The sequence below is a fragment of the Odocoileus virginianus genome, chromosome 11 (assembly GCF_023699985.2).
Source record: "Odocoileus virginianus isolate 20LAN1187 ecotype Illinois chromosome 11, Ovbor_1.2, whole genome shotgun sequence".
NCBI classification, from domain to species: Eukaryota; Metazoa; Chordata; class Mammalia; order Artiodactyla; family Cervidae; genus Odocoileus; species Odocoileus virginianus.
Window position 1 is genome coordinate 49,918,850 of NC_069684.1, and position 17,049 is coordinate 49,935,898.

The window sequence follows — 17,049 nt, forward strand, 5'->3', positions numbered from 1 at the left end:
TTGAGAACCCCTGGATTCTAGACTGGATTATAAACTCGAAGAAGGCTGGCCATCTGTCTTGCTCCCCAAGGTATCCCAGTGAACACTGAGCCCAGTTCTGGCAGATACAGGAATCTCACCAACAGTTACTGAATAAACACTTGGGTCTGACCAAGGTAGGAGGGACTGTGACCCTTCTACAGAATCAAGGAGCAAAGAGAAAATATCGTCTTGAAGGTAACAGGTGAGCATCGCAGAGCCTCTCTCTGTGCACAGACTGGTAAACTGGTCCCATGCAGAAAGCTGGATCCAAGTACCCTCCTGTTATGGAGGAAGGGTGGAACCATGACTCCACATCCACAGAGTCCAAGATCCCAGAAGAACTAAATGTAAACTAAATGTGACAGCTCCAGAGGACCCTGCAGCCCTCAGCCAGGCCCGTGAAAGTCTCAGCAGCCCAACTCTCATGTTTTACCAACTTTCTTTTCCTGGTGGGGAGAAATTCCATAACCTCTCCTTCTTACAGTCTGCAACTACAGGGGCAGTGGGACCTTGGAAAGCTTGGAAAGAAGCTGGGGCAATGCTGCCATACTGTCCAAGTCACCTTCCTTGCAGGAGTGTTTCCTGTCTTCCCCCAGCCTTCAGCTTCTGTTTCTTCTGTCCCCTCCAAGTCAGTGCAAACACACACTTGAAGCTGGGGGTTTGGGGTTTCAGGCCCACTTCTGGCTGGTGGGCCTCAGTCCGACGACTGGACACAGATAAGACATTGACCTTTAAGACGGAAGGGTAGGTGGAGGGTCCCATAAAAATTGGAATTGATGTAACAGTCCTAGAGAGAAACTAGGATGAATTAAAATGGAACAGGAGGGACTTCCCTGGTGGTCCAGTGGTTAAGAATCCATCTTGCAATGCAGGGGACAAAGGTTCAATCCTTGGTTGTGGAACTAAGATCCTACATGCCTCGGAGCAACTAAGCCACAGTTACTGGAGCTCACACCCCACAACTAGAGAACTGGTGCACAGCAACAAAAGATCCTGAGTGCTACAACTAAGACCTGATGCAGCCAGATAAATAAGTATAAAAAAATAATAACATTTGTTAATCACTATAAAACCATGTAACAAGAGACTCATAAAGTGACTCTGGAAGCCTGTTTAGCAGGATCTACTAAAACTGGGCAGATACCAACTCTATGACTCAGCAATTCACTCCTAACTATAGATCCAACCAAAATGTGTCCACATGTGTTCACGTGTTTACCAAAAATCACAACCTAGAATGTTCATAGCCACATGATCCAGTTCTGACCTGTAGAAGCCAAAACTGGAAATAATCCAAATGTCCTCCCACTGCAGTTAACGATCTATTGATACAATGGAACACCCTACAAGGAGAACAAATAATCTATAATTACACACAGTGACATGGATCTGTGCCACAAACAGCACTGGGTCAAAGATGCCAGACACAGAAGAGAACTCACCATATGACTCTGTTTGTATAGAGGACAAAAACAAGCAAAACTGATCTATAATAAGAGACTTCAGCACGGTGCTTTTCTTTGGACTCAAGCACTATATTGTAAACTCTCCACTGAGTGCAGTGTATAGACAGGTCTAGAAAAGAAAGGCTTGAAGAGCAAGACTTGGGCAACTGCACTGATGCAGTTCAGCAGGGTGATCCTGCCATTGTGTCCAACTCTTGCGACCTCATGGACTGTAGCCTGCCAGGCTCCTCTGTCCAAAGGACTTCCCAGGCAAGAATACTGGTAGGGTTGCTATTTCCTTCTCCAAGGAATCTTCCCATTCCAGGGTGACTGAGGACTCACCCCCAGGATGCCCTCTAATGAGTCTGGGTTGGCCATGGTCGCAGGCCTCCCCATAGCCTATATGCCACTCCTCAGCTGTGGCACCCCAACCCGAGCTTTCTTTACTCAGTAAGACTTACTGACTCAGAAATCAGCCACTGGTAGCTTGATTCCTGGAAGAAGGTGGGACATTAGAGGGCAGACCTAGTCACGGGGTCCCTGGGAACGAAGTGTCACCCAGTCCCACCATAACATCAAGGAAAATGCAAACACCTTGCGAGTTTGGGGAGGCCCAGTGGCCCACTTTGGTGCTCCCATTTGAGGAGCCAGCCTGGCTTTCTTGCAGAACCTTCATTCCACGGGAACCCCCTTGCCTCCAACAGCAACTCAGACTACCTTTAAGAACTGGAACATTTTGGAGTTTACAATAAGGGATCTTCTAGCGTGCTTCCTTGTCCGAGTAATTCAAAGTCCAGCTCTGCCATTTACCAGTTGAAGGGCTTTGGCCAACTTCCCAAGCCACCCTGAGCATCTGTGATAGTGGTGGTTTAGTTGCTAAGTCGTGTCCAACTCTTGCGACCTCATGGACTGTAGCCCGCCAGGCTCCTCTGTCCAAAGGATTTCCCAGGCAAGAATACTGGTGGGGTTGCTATTTCCTTCTCCAAGGAATCTTCCCAATCAAGGGATCGAACCCAGGTCTCCTGCATATTGCAGGTGGCCTCCTGCATTACAGGTGGATTCTTTACCAACTGAGTCACCATCTGTGGTCTCATCTGTAAAATAGGGATAGTGTCAACTTCACAGGATCAGAGCAGGTACTCCACAAATGTGTGTTTTTATCACTACGTGGGATTTTCATGCCTCAAGAGACCCCAGAGGACCCCTGTCCCTACCCCTATTAGATGACAGGCCTAGGACCCTGCCAAAGACTTGCATAAGCAGACTGGGAGTAGGAGAGTGCATGGCGTGGTCATCCACTGGCCTCCTCTCACCGAAGACAAACTTGAAGGTTAAGGAAAGTGCAAGTTTATATACCTCTTGGCTACTAGTGTTTTGCAATAGATGTCTTTGGAGGGTAGTCCCCATTCTTCTTTTCTGTTCTGAGAAGTTACATTAGGGTGCAGAATTCTGTTTACTAAGGCTTCCTGTTTCCAAGGAAAGCTATATTTATCTCCTCTGTGTGGTCAGCTCCTGCTGGTGTAGAAAATAGTCTATCCACATAAAAACATCAATATTTAGGAAACACTATGAAAAACTCAGAAGTAATACAACACGAAATGAGAGTCTCTGCTTTATTAGGCTAGCATCTGAAATTGGAGGTTAATTTATCTACTCCAAAGCTTCCAAAAATATATTTAATCTAATTAGGTTGTTGTTTTGTTTTGCTTGTAATGCACTTTTCCAGAATACTGGCAAAATACTTTGCTGAAAGAATTGGGGAAGTGAGGAGCCTTTCAGAATGAAAACATTTTTTTTTTTTTTCCCCTGGAGTCACAGTACCCTTCCTTAAAAAATGATTAGTTGGTCTCAAAAGGAAAATGTAGTTTTTGTTGCAAAGCAGCCAGATATTTTTAAAGACACAATAACTGGAAGATGGTGGTCATTTAGTTCTAAGATGTTGAACTTGGAGGGAAATCTAAACAATTGACTACCCTGATAAGAAATGGGATTGTATGCAACTTAAGTCCCCAAATTCTGTATCGAAGCTTTGAGCATGTGCTTATGAAACTTGGGGAAAAAATCAGGAATTAGTTCAAGATGAAACAGTTAATTGCACAATATAGTGATCTTTACCCCTAAAAGATACAAACAGAGCAATTTATTATTTAATTTTTCTTTTGTTCTTCTGGGTTTGACTTGCAAAGGACAATTTTAAATGTAGGAGGTCAAGTAAAAGCGGTGCTTAGTTCTCTTTAGCATTGTTAAAAGTAAACTCAGGCTAAGAATTTCACTGAATATAAAGTATTTCTGTTATGCTTGGGGCAGAAACACCAGTTTTAAAACAAACAGTTCACTATTAGATTGATGCTAAAAGTTCAAAAGAAAACTCTGTTTGCAGTTGGAATGTATAAAGTATCAAGAAGTCATTTTGCTCTTTTAAAGAAAATGAGAGAGTTGGATTGGTGCCTTGGAAAAGCAAGTATCGATCAAAGGTCAAAGGGCGGTTTAGCAAACACTGCCTGTGATGATGAGCTAGCTTCTTTGCAGGCACAAGGAACAAGACACAGTCTTGTGCCTGCTGAAGTTCATACTCTAGAAGGACAAACAAATGAACAAATAACAATCCCTCAAACGATAGATACAATAATATCTACACAGATGGAAGAGAAGTGTACAAAGGTAAGAGTGGTAAGCCTGCCACAAATGTTTCATGGAGTATGGGGGTCATTGAATAGGACTTTCAGGGATGTATAGGAGTTTACCAGACAGAAAATAATGGTGGAATGGAGATACATCAAGGGAGAAAAGAGAGCATATGCAAGGACTTCCCTGGTGGTCCAGTGACTAAGACTCTGCATTCCTAATGCAGGGGGCCCAGGTTCATTCCCTGGTCAGGGAACTAAATCCCACATACCACAACTCAATCCTGCGTGCCGCAACTAAGACCCAGTGAGGATAAATAAACAAATTCACTGGGCATTTAAAAATCCACAAGTGAAAAAAGAGAGAGAGCATGTGCAAAGACATGAAAGTAAGAAAGTTCATGGAATATAAGCAAAGATTCACAATAATCTACATCCATGTTCACTGTAAAAGTTGATTACAAGCTTTGGAGTGCAGTCATTTAATTTTTCCTGTATTAACTGAAAGGTGTCCCTATCTTATCTCTTTTATAAATTGTCACTTCATCATGATGAAGCTGACTCAGGAGTTTTAACTTAGAAATTGTGTTTGCAATTCAGAGGACTCTTCTGTGAATTAGATCCCAAGGGGATCAAGGAAAGGAAATACACTTGGGAGGTAAGTCTTTCATGGTTGCGTGAGAAAAAGGTGGCCAAGGCAGGAGATTACTCAAACCCAGCATTCCACCCCAGTTGCCCTTAGTGATTTGGCCGCTCCAGCAGACATGCTCCCAGATTGAGATATTGTGGCAGACTGCCAGCTATGTTTTCCTCTTCCTTCTCAGCGCTGGAAGTTTTATTTTAGTCAGAAAAGCTCAGCTAAACACTACATTTTTTGGCTCTGGGTATGACAGGGTGATTAGGTGCTGACAAAGAGCTGGAAGTGTGTCTGAGGCAGAGCCATCTGTGATCCAGACAGAACCTTCGTGTGAATTAGGAAAAGACATCCATTCCTCAAAATACTGTCAGAAAATGAACCGAATATACTGCTTTTGTTACAGGACACCTCACTGCCATCTGCTAGAAAGCACTTGGAAATAAAAATACAAATCCATGATGATGATGATATGAATGGTTTCCTTGTCCAGTGAACAACCTGCACAAGGGTGCACTGGTCTTGGATGTATGTGGAAGACTATGTAGAGAGCTCTGACTCAGCTGGAAAGCTGCACATTTCCCCCTTCCCCTTCTTTTTCATGCTTCCTGGGACACAGACACGATGGCTGGACTCCGGTAGCCATTTTGGACCATGAAGTGGTCTTGAGGATGGAAATCAGAGATGATGGGGAAAGATGGAAGGATCCTGCATTCATCATGGAACCACCAGTCCAGCTCTGGACTACTTACTTCCAAACTTCCTTGGTATAACAGAAAAATAAACTTCTATATTGTTTGAGCTGTTGTTATTTTGAGTTTTCTATTACATAAAGCCTAAAGTAATCCTAACTGATTGAGAAAGTCAGAGGGAAAAGAAAATATATCAAGTCCTCCAGGGCACACACTCTTAAGAACAAATGCTCAGTTTTCAAAATTTTCAATGCTATATACAATTTCAATGCTATAGAACATGATAAATAAACACTTTCCTGCTGCCCCAGTCACAGAAAGGTATGTTCTCCAAAGACAGACACAACACAGTAGGTGGCTCCTCAAAGAGGTGTTGTCAAGAATGGGGCCATCATTCTTGAGAACAGAAAAGGATATTGTCCCACTTGACTCCAACTATGCAGACTCTTCTTTAAATAAAAACCTGGGTGAGAAGCAATTTTGTAATACCTGTCAAGATGTAAGATACAAATGACCTTTGACTCAGCAATTCTAGTTCTAGGAATTTCTGCCTCCAAAATACTGAATTTACGTTTAAGTAAAATGCCATATGTACAAAAATATTCACTACAGCCTTTTTTTTTTTTTTTTGGTAAAAGCAGAAGATCGAAGCAATATAAATATTCCATCTTCCAGGACTGTGAAATAGTCTGTGACATTCATACAGTGAATATGTGCAGAAGGTAAATCTATATGCTAAAATGAAAAGATCTCCATGATAGGTAAGTGAAAAAAGTAGGGTACAAAAAAGTGTGTACGATTACTGGGTGGCATTGGTGTGGACCAAAGGACACACACAGTCATGTGGAGACTGTCAGAGTTCATGCAGACCCTGGTGATAGTGGCCTCCGGCAAGGAGGAAACAAACTTTCACTGAATAAACTTCTGTATGTCGAAAAAACTTTTTTACCACATGCCTGAACTATCTGCCCCCAAATAAAACAATGATACCTTTTCTAAAGTATAGAAGACCGAAAGAGTGACTCTTCCCTGTGATCCTGCTCCAAGACTGAGTCAGACGCCTCACAGCACCAGAGCTGCACAAACTCCCTGGTGTGACTTCCCAGTGGCCAAGAAGCCCTTGAGACAAAGGTGAATCTGGAAATCTGGAAACCCACAGGCATCTGAGAGCTGGGGGCCTGGCAAGCATATGAAATGGGGTAAAGAAATCTGCCTGGGCTGTGGGAGACCTGCTGTCCAAACAGGGCCCTCCTTTCTGTGCACGCAGTTCCCACTGCCGCCTCTGGACAGAGGACACACACGTGAATCTCCAACCCAGACCTGCTCTGAGCAACAGACTCAGGCACCCACCTGCCAACTTGACAGCTCCTCAATGTCTCAAAGCCTCCTCCGATGCATCTGAGTTGCACTTGTCTCCTGAAACTTTGTCTTCTTCTGTGGTTCCCTCTCCCTGTAGCTGGAAGTACCCACTTCTAACTGCCCAAACCCCAGGCGATGGCCTTGAAACCCCCCATCCTCCATTTCATCCACATCCAATCTATAGGCGAGTTCCGGAAGCTCCACCTCCCAATTATACCACAAATCCACCTCCACCACCGCCAGCCCGCCCGTGTGCCCAGGTGGTGCCCCTCTCTCCCTGGACTACAGCTGGGTCCACTCACCCCTGCTTTGCCTCCTCCAGTGTGCCCTGCGGCCAGAGCGATCTTCCGGAAACCCAAATCTGACCCCATCATGCCCCTAAAACTCCTAAATAGCTTCCTGCTACTTTGGGGACAAAACTGGAAAGAAAACTGGAAAAGGTGACTTATCGTTCCAATCCCAAAGAAGGGCGATGCCAAAGAATGTTCAAACTACTGCACAATTGCACTCATTTCACACTCTGGCAAGGTCATGCTCAAAATCCTCCAAGCTAGGCTTCAACTGGGCTTCCCTGGTGGCCCAGCTGGTAAAGAATCTGCCTGCAATGCAGGAGACCTCGGTTTGATTCCTGGGTTGGGAAGGGGAAAGGGAAGAAGGAGAAGGGAAGAGTTACCCACTCCAGTATTCTGACCTGGAGAATCCCATGGACTGTATAGTCCACAGAGTCGCAAAAGAGTTGACAAGACTCTTTCACTTTTGGAAGCGACTTTTCACTTTTGGGCTTCAACAGTACATTAACCAAGACTCTCACTTTTTGGAGCGACTTTTCACTTTTGAGCATCAACAGTACATTAACCAAGACTCTTTCACTTTTTGGAGCAACTTTTCACTTTTGGGCTTCAACGGTACATTAACCAAGAGCTTCCAGACGTACAAGCTGGGTTTAGAAAAGGAAGAGGAACTAGAGATCAAATTGCCAACATCCAGTGGATCATGGAAAAAGCAAGAGAATTCCAGAAAAATATCTACTTCTGCTTCATTGATTACGCTAAAGTTTTGGACTGTATGGATCACATCAAACTTTGGAAAATTCTGAAAGAGATGGGACTACTAGACCACCTTATCTGCCTCCTGAGAAACCTGTATGCAGGTCAAGAAGCAACAGTTAGAACTGGACATGGAACAACGGACTGGTTCCAAACTGGGAAAGGAGTACATCAAGGCTATGTTGTCACCCTGCTTATTTAACTTCTATGCAGCATACATGGTGAGAAATGCCAGGCTGGATGCAGCACAAGCTGGAATCAAGATTGAGATCTAGAGGGTGAGGATCAGCCTCAGGATCCTGGCAAACACGGTGAGGAGGGGCACAGCCTGAACTGGGAGACTCTCCTTCCTCAAACCAGGCAGGTGTCAAGAACCTCGCAATTAGAAAATGCTCCCTAAACTATAGAAAGCTACCAGCTAACTCCAAGTCAGCGCTCACCATGTACCTGGCCTTCAGCCAGATGCCCCAGTGTCCTTCACAAGAAGAGCCCGAGAAGGTGGCCACAGTCCTGAGCCTGCGGAGAAAGCCCAGTTCTGGCCTCCATGTGGGAATTCCTCCCTCCACCCTGTCGTCCTCAGTCCTCCTGAGAGGGATTCAGACATGAGAACCACACGCTCCTCTGGGAGAAGCCAGCCACTGGCCAACAATGGCATGGCAGAGGGGTACGCTGTGGGCCCCCAGACTCCAGGCCAGAGAAAGGTGGGGCTGGGGGTCTGTGTGCCTACCCAGCCTTGCTCCTCTGTGGCGGGAGGCACATCCTGCAGAATGGGGAAAGCAGACAGCCTCCCCTCCACTTCAGGCTGGCCTGCCAACGCAAACCACGAATGTTCTTCCTTAAATGCAGGCCGACAGATGGCCACATCTGGGGCTCCCAGGGCTCCCCAACCACGACACCCGATGTGGCAGAGAGCACTCAGGCCCAGGGTAGGTGGGGGACAGCCCTGGGTGCAGGTGCCCCCCCGACTCTGCACAGCCCAGCACGTGACCAGACTCTCCACTCACAGCCCTCTCCCTGAGCCCCAGTGGCCGGCAGGGCCCCAGTTGGACGGAGTCCATGGGTTAGGTCATCTGGGCTGGGCTGATTAGAGTCCTCTGCAGTTGGGTGAGGACTGTGTTTATCTCCCTGAAAGACCTGGAGCCAAAACTGGGAGAGCAGCCTGGAGCCAGCATCTGGGAGAAAGGAAAAAGTAGTTTATAGGCAAAAACAAAGGGACGTAAAAATGTATAAACAGTGTGGGGGGCAGCCTTCTGATGGGGCAGTCCCTGTTCTGGGTCCTGAGGGAAGGAAGACACATCCCTGTCTGCCCTGGAGAGTCACCCTGCCCTCTGCCCCCAGCTATATATGCATATACACACCTGAATAGATAGACAGGAAGAATACAATTAGTGACCACGGATCTGATGAAAATCACGGAGTAGGGTGCCAGCTCGGCTGGTGGTCAGGTACTAATGGCCTGCTTTGAATCCTGGCTCTACCACTTGCCAGCCATAGGCCAGGTAACCTTAGGCCAGTGACTTCATTCCTCCATGCCTCAGTCTCCCCGTCTGCAAGATGGGCAGAATAAAGTACATCTCCTACTGAGTGAACAAAGGTAAAGTGGTCACACAGGGAATTTTTGACTGTGAAAAAAAAAGGGCATTCACTTTTTGTTTTTCAATCCTGGGAACACTAAGGTAGGGGAGACAGACCTAGGCTGAAGCTGAGGGAACCTTCCCTGAGGAAATGCTACCTGCACAAAGGTGGGAAGTTAAGGAGGTTTCTCTGTGAGACAGAAGAGCAGGGGGCTCCAGGGTGGATATGTTGTTTAATCACTCAGTCGTGTCCGACTCTTTGCAACCTTGTGGACTATAGACCGCCAGGCTCTTCGGTCCATGGAATTGTCCCAGCAAGAATACCAGAATGGGCTGCCACTTCCTTCTCCAGGGGATATTCCTGGACCAGAGATTGAAACCGTGTCTCCTGCGTTGGCACGAGGACTCAGCCTGGGATAAGGAGGGGGCAGCCTCAGCATCTGACAGGAGAGTCTGGAACGGTGAAGGGGGGCCATGTGGTGGGCTGGCTGGCCCGGAGCACCTCAGGGAGGGGACGGCGACCTCCGCAGATTTTAAATACCCCTGGAGTGGGGGTGGCCACAGACTCATTCACTCAACCTTCAGCCAACCTTTTAGTTAAACAACACAAGTGGGGAGCCGGCTCTCTCTCTACCCCACAGGGTGCACTCACTCACGCTCAGGGAGTTTTATTTGAACCCTTTCCATCTCACGTCTGCCAATTAAAATGAGACCTGTCAAGTTGTCCATTGGTTCCAAATCACCAAAGGAAAAACCCAAGTGGAACACAGTTCACTGCCTATGAGGAAAAAGCATTACCTTCCTGGAATTTCAATACGTGGCATTTTCTAGTTGAGGAGAGAAAGACTTCTATTCAGGAGATAATAGGTGTGGGCCATATAATACACCTGTTGGATTTCCTTCCCACCATTTACCACACTCTCTCCCCTCCTCCCATCCCCAGGGTGGCTTCCTCAGCAGTGTGCTCCGCGTCTGGGCGCTTCCTCAGTAGTGTGTAACAGGATAGCACTGTAGGCTGGGCCACAGCGCGGTCACCTGAGCTGGCTCTCTTATCTAAAATGCACGGAAAGGCGTCCCTGTGCTCACGTACTGCAGCCCGAAGGACTCAGGTCGGAGTTTAGAGGAATATTCTGCGTTGCTGCTGTCTTGGTGGGGTCAGTCTGCTTGTGGAAATGTCTAGGTTGTAAAAAGAAATACAAAAGCTAAAAATACTTCTGGTGTTCAACCAAAGGTCGAGCGGGCAACTCGGAAATTAAGATGTTCCACCTTGACAGTATCACCGTGACCCTGAGACCTGCCTGTGGGAAGGGGGCACATAACCGGGTGAGGGCAGGGGGCCACCTCCCCGCAGCCGGCGACCAGGCTGCTGCTCCTGCCTTCTCACAGGGACAGCCTGGTTCACAGGGAGAAAACTGGAAAGCGGGAAAGGCCATCCATTTCCCCACAAAGAGCTGGTAAGAGTCAGACTTCCCTGAGCCCTTGGCACTCATGGAGTTAATCATGGAGTTTGGCGCTGGAACCTGTGTTTCTCTTACTTTCCAAAAGGTCCACGTCTCTCCAGTTCTGACAAGAACAATACACCCAGAAAGCCGCACCCAGTATCGCAAAGGTCACTCATTCTGCAGGAAAAGCCAAGCCCCAGGTTGAGCTGCTGGTGGACATTCCGAGGTGGTGGTCCTCGGGGAAGGGTGAGGCGCAGGCCCAGCCAGCGAGGAGCGCAGTAGGGGGTCTCTGAGCCGGAGTCAGCTGGCCTCCCGCTCGCTCCTGATCAGCTTCCCACTGCCCTCACGGCTCACACTGCAGACCACAGCCCAGCTAGAGCCAGCCCGATGGGCCCATAAGGGGTAAGGGGGTGCTCAGAACCCTTCCAGAACATCGCTATGCGTCTGGGTGCCACCACCTCCCTGGACGAAGCCCAAAGAAGCCCTGGGCCGGGCCATGGGGGTAGGAAGACTCTAAGCACAACATCTCATGTTTTACAATAACCCCGAGAAGTAAGGCATGTTAGTAGTTTTTGTTTCTGTTTTAAAGAGATTTAAAAATAAAGCTTCAACAAGTTAAATAGTTTGTCCAAGTTAACCCAGCTTGTAAGTGCCAAAACTGCATTTTAATGCAGTCTGTTTATGAATCTTCCCAAATGTTAAACGTAGCCAAAATGCCTGCTCCTGACTTAGGACAAGCCCCATGGTCTCCGTTTGTGGGTTAGCTACAGAATCCTCCGGAAAGTCCTTAAACTCCCCAAACAGAAGAGTATTTTTTTCCCCATAATGCAATCACTTTCAGTCGGGCGATGGAGAGCCTAGCAGATGTGGCTTTGTAGTAGCTGGACCGTGCCCTCAACTGGGTCCTTGTGACAATGTCCACTGCCTGACAGCAAAGCCAAGACACAGACAATGGGGTCCAGTAGACAGGAAGACTCCCCTGCAGGTCCTGGAGCCTGCCTGGAGATATGCTCTCTGGCTAGACTTTAGAGAGTGAAAATGGCTGTTCTCTGGTGACAAAGGATAAACCACCCTCAGAAATGTAAACAGTTATTTCTTCAGTATCCATGTGGGACTGGTTCCAGGACCTCCAAATACCAAAATCCATGGATGCTCAGGTCCCTTATATACAGTCAGCCCACTGTCTTGGCAGATTCATATCCATGGCCTCAAAACCCAGGGTTACGGAGGGCTGGCTATACACCCTTGATGGAAAGAGACTGTTTCAGTTTGAACTTGGTTTGTATGATTGCCTGTTCAGTAATATAGTGTGCAAGGGCAGGACTGCACAGCTGTCTCCTTGGCAAGGGAGCGTCCAGCACTCCCCACTCAGGGAGGGAGGTGGAGGCGACTGGCTTCCTGGCAAAGCTTCGGTTCCCTCTAGGGTGAACTTCTGGGGTGCCTTCTCCCTGCTGCAACCTCCCTACCTGACCACAAGCCCCCGGATCCTCTGCTCCTAGAGTCCAGGCCAAGAGCGACCCAGAGGCAGCCCACAGGTAATCCACAGGGCCAGCTGGGCTGGGAAGTGATCCTTCTGCCTTAACCCTTGGCCCTCAACCTCTGCCTGGGGTTTGTCCCGGGCCCACACCCCAGGCCTGGCCCTTCACTCCATTTGACACTGCCCCCAGTGGATCTGGCATAGGCTGCAGGTCCACCCCAGTCCCTCAAGGCTGACCTTTCCTCACTAACCTATTTCCTTTTCTGAAGATCCCTTTGGATTCTTATGCACAGAATCATCACATAATAGAGCTGTAAGAAGTTTTGCAGATTATAAAGTTCAACCTCATTTCATGGATGAGGTCCACAAAGGGGACCTGATTGGCAGAGTAGGGACACCAGCCGGATCTTCTTTCTAGCCAGTTCTCTCCCACATCACTGTATTACCTCTCAAAGGAATGACTCTCTCATGATGGGACGTAGGGTTTGACCAGAGTTGGGGTTTGAGCATGGGATCCTAGAGGCCCCTCAAGTCACCACAGGCTTGCTCTGTGCCCACTCCAGCCCAAGTGGGTCTGCACTGGGCTCTTTCTTTGGCAGCAGTGAGCAGCGCACACTGACCCCTGCCTTATTTTTTTAAGCCTACTTGTGTTTCTTATCTTTGAACATCTCAGCTCAAGGATGGAGAACTGGAACCTGGGCAGGCCCTCCCTTCTCGTGTCTGGGCCAGGATAGGATGCTGGGAACAAAGTCAAGGTGCAAGTCAGCAAAGACCAAGTCTGGGCATGTTGGGTTATGTCCATGGGTGGGTCACCGTGCAGTGATAACACAGGGGCTCCCTGTGACCTCCAGCTAATGCTGGATTTAGACCTCAGACACAAACAAGGACACCACAGGAGGGGGCTAGGGGAGGCATCCCACTTCCTCCAATGATCTGATGCCCTTTCGCTAAGGGTCCCTCTGCCCAAAGAGCCCCCAGTACGTCACGTCCCACAGACCTCCCACTCCTGTAAGTCTGTACCAGCCAGGGTGCCTAAGGCATAGCTTGGGAGGCAGGTGGGATCACACAGGGAGCATGTGGGTTGGAGCAGATGGTGTTGAAGTTCATCCCAGCTGCCTTGCTGATCAGTTATTTTCCATGGAAGACTTTCTTTTTCTTGGAACCGGAGGTGGGGGAGCCTCTTGTTCTCAGGCTGGGCCAGTTCAGTTTATCCAGTAGATCACTTACACCAAAGGACGCAGGTGGCAGCTTGGCCCACGCTCAGCAGACAGACATAAAGTTCACCCGTGCCAGGCACATGCCGGGCATGGGGCCTTTGCACGTCCTTGACCCGGTCTACCATCACTCCAGAGAGCCGCCTGCCACTCCCTCATTCCACCTCCCCCACCCCACCCCCCACTTCTCCCTTCAGTGCTTTGCTTTTCTCCCCGGCACACATGGCTTCCTAACATACTTTACATTTTACAAATTTATCTTGCGTATTGTCCATCTTTCCCCCAACAAAACTAAAGACTCCATTATGAAGACATGGTCCCTGCTGAGCCCCCGTGCCCCGGGCAGAGCCTGCACACATGGCCAGTCCTCTGGATTTGCTCGGGAAACATGAGGAAGTCATCACAAAGCCCTTCTAGGTGTGGACATTTGGGAAAGAGAAACTGCTGAGCCTGCCCAGTGCTGTGCTAAGAGACTTCAGTCGTTTCTCACTCTTCAAGATCCTATGGCTCCTCTATCATGGAACTCTCCACGCAAGAATAGTGGAGTGAGTAGCCATGCCCTTCTCCAGGGGATCTTCCCGACCTACAGATCGAACATACATCTCCTGCGTCCCCTGATCCACCAGGGAAGCCCAGAGTTTCTTGCTAAATCAGAACTACTAGGGCTAGTGAAAGACCCCCACAAGGTCCTCAAGCCCCTACTCCCAGAAGGATGCAACCACCACACCAGAAGACAGTGTTACTTTCCATGCTGGGGCCGCTTCTTTTAAGTGTTAACTTTTAATGCTGAATTCAGAGGCGTCTGCAGAGTGTCACTAAATCAGGCATAAACCCCAACGTTCTCAACAATTTCCCGCAACAGCTCACATCCGATGTACTGGGTGCTGAGGTGCCGAATGCAGAGGTCACCCCCTCGCCTCTCACTCCTGTTCTCTGTACAGAGCCCGCGGGGCGGGGACGGGGCTAAGAGAGGGCTGTCTGCCCATCCCCGCTTCAGGGGCCCACGCAGGCTTTGTGGAGCCTGAAGTTTATATAGTAGAGGAGAATGAACGGGGTGGGAGGCGCAGCTTTACAAGAAATCAAAATTAGAGTCACAACATCGTCAGAGCCCGCGCCCGCATCCCCGAAGGCTTCAGAAGGGCCGGGCAGGTGAGGGGCCAGAGGCTTAAGTTCCCCAGCATCCCTCCGGGGAGGGAGGCTTGCAGGAGTCTCGGGTCTCTGCTGCCCTTAGACTGGTCACATCCCTGGGCTCCTACTGCGCGGTGAACTCTCTCTCCCGGACCCACGTTTCCTCTCCTGGGCGCTGAGCTGGGCGGGGTTGGTCTTCTCTCCAGAGAGAAGAGCCGGGAGCGGGAGAGAAAAACTGGGACGGTGGTTAGAGATGGTGAGAGGACTTCTCAGCTAAAAGACTTGAGGTCGGTTTTAGGACTCTGGGAACAAAGTGCAGTTTCACTGCATGAGCCTGACGCCCTCTGGAAGCTGTACTCCCCGCGAGAGCCAGGCAAGGGGGGCCCCGCTGCGCTGCCCCGCCCGCCCGAGTCCTTTGGCAGAGTGCGTGCGGGCCTCTTCCCGGAATCCCGAGCGACTGCGGACCGCACGCGGCGAGCCCTCGGTTGGGACCCAGATGCGGGCGGCGGGGCAGGGGCGGCGGCGGAGGCCTGTGTGGAACTCTCCCCGGAGCCCTGGCCATACGGCGCCCGCCGCCAGCGTCCCCCAGCCCTCGGGATCGCGTTGCGCCCCTGCACCCTGGGAGCGCCCGGCCCCCGGGAAACTGCGCACGACGCCCCGGAGCGCTTACGGTCGTCGGCTCCCTGGCTCCTGGGCTTGGCGGTCCCTCCGGCTCCGGCTCTGTCTCTCCGGGTTCCCCTGCTCCCGATCCGCGCGTTCCCTGACTACCCTGCGCTGACCCCGCCCGGGCTCGGCCCCCCAGGGGGCGGGCGGGGCCACCGGGGTTCAGTCTCGCTCCGCCCCTGTTACCTGACCATCGGGATGACTCTGCACCTTCCTAAGCCCGCCTCTGCTTTGGAAGAGGGCTCTCAAAGCGCGGCCCGCGGTCAGAAACGGTGCCGAAGTTCTCAGAAACTCACTGAATCAATAAACAAGCAAACCTCAAGCTTAAGCCTTGTGTAACTTGTTTCATATTTTCACCAGTTCATTGTTATTGTATTTTACACGTGTGTTGTGTCCAGGACAGATTGGGAAATTTTAAAGCAAACAAACCTGTCTTTCAACACACAGTCTGAGAAACACTAGTCTGAGTGAAATTTGAACCCGCATAAAGAGGTCTTCATGGCGAGGACTGAGATTTACAAAGTGGAGCTCGATGACTGGAGGGTAGCTCGTTCCTGGCTAATGAAAACACTCAACTCAGTCCCCTCTCCAAACCTTTGCTTATGTAGTATACCTGGAAAGGATGCTCTCCTGCATCCAAATATGAAATCCTATTGTTCTTTAATCCCACACCTTCCTAGTAAAGCCTGATCTCATCCCTGCAGTCTCTGACATCTCTGTACTCCAAAACTTACAGTCTGTGAGATTCCTCCATCCCTCACCAAATCTTTCAAACAGAAGCCATTACCAAGGGACTCAAATTTGTTACACTTCAAACTCAGTGATGATGAAAACATCCTAAAATTAGATATTGGTGATGACTGCTGCTGCTGCTGCTAAGTTGCTTCAGTCGTGTCCGACTCTGTGTGACCCCATGGACTTCAGCCTACCAGGCTCCTCTGCCCATGGGGTTTTCCAAGCAAGAGTTCTGGAGTGTGTTGCCTCACCATAACTCTGTGAATACACTAAAAACTACTGAACTGTACACTTTAAAAGGATGAATTTTATAGTATGTGAATTACATCTCAGTAAAACTGTCATTTTTGTACTAGTGCTAGATATTTCAAAGTACAATCTACCTAGACACAGTAAATAAGGCACTGAGTCCAACTAAGCAGGGCAGAATTTAGACAGATTTCAGATTTCAGCTTTCAGTCAAAAGCTATTGAAAGGTTTATAGACTGAAAGAATGGGTATAATGTGATCTCTAGAATAAATTATGTGCTTTTAAAAAGTCAAAACAAAGGCTGTTCTTCTGCACAAACGTCTGGAGAGTTTCCAGGTACATTGGGGAGAATTAAAAATAATGTGTGTGGGGGGACAGTTTTGGATGAAAACTGTAGATCAATTCCTGAGTCACTGGAAGGAAACAACATCTTTTATGCCAAAAATGCATAATATGAATCTAATCATGAGGAAACCTCAGGAAAAAAGCCCAATTAAAGTAATATTCTGCAAAATAACTTGCCTATACTTTTAAAAAATGTCAGGATCATGAAAGGGAAGGAAAGGCAGGTAAAAACGTTCATGGTGAAAGGAGACTGAAGAGTCACGAAAACACATATGATACTCTTAGACTAGATCCTGAACTAGAAACCGTTTCTATGAAGAATATAATTGAAATGATTTGGGACATTTGAAGAAAGTCTATAAATGATAGCGTTATATTAGTGCTAAATATTTTGATTTTG

The 17,049-nt window shown here is 48.6% G+C and overlaps 1 protein-coding gene, 1 long non-coding RNA gene and 1 other non-coding gene across 3 annotated transcripts in view; 2 read left to right on the forward strand and 1 right to left on the reverse strand.

Annotated features, from left to right (window-relative positions):
• Nucleotides 1-15,409, reverse strand: part of EPHX1 (epoxide hydrolase 1) — a 37,104-nt gene extending 21,695 nt beyond the window's left edge. The window contains exon 1 of the mRNA XM_020879511.2: nt 15,327-15,409. The gene's annotated coding sequence lies outside the window, so the exon portion shown is untranslated. The remainder of the gene's footprint in view (nt 1-15,326) is intronic.
• Nucleotides 3,957-5,525, forward strand: LOC139037519 (uncharacterized). The gene is made up of 2 exons (XR_011490388.1): nt 3,957-4,127; nt 5,131-5,525. It is a non-coding gene; the product is annotated as an uncharacterized lncRNA (long non-coding RNA).
• TRNAR-CCU (transfer RNA arginine (anticodon CCU)) lies at nt 4,275-4,347 on the forward strand. The gene has a single exon. It is a non-coding gene; the product is annotated as a tRNA-Arg (tRNA).
• Nucleotides 15,410-17,049: the final 1,640 nt, after the last annotated feature.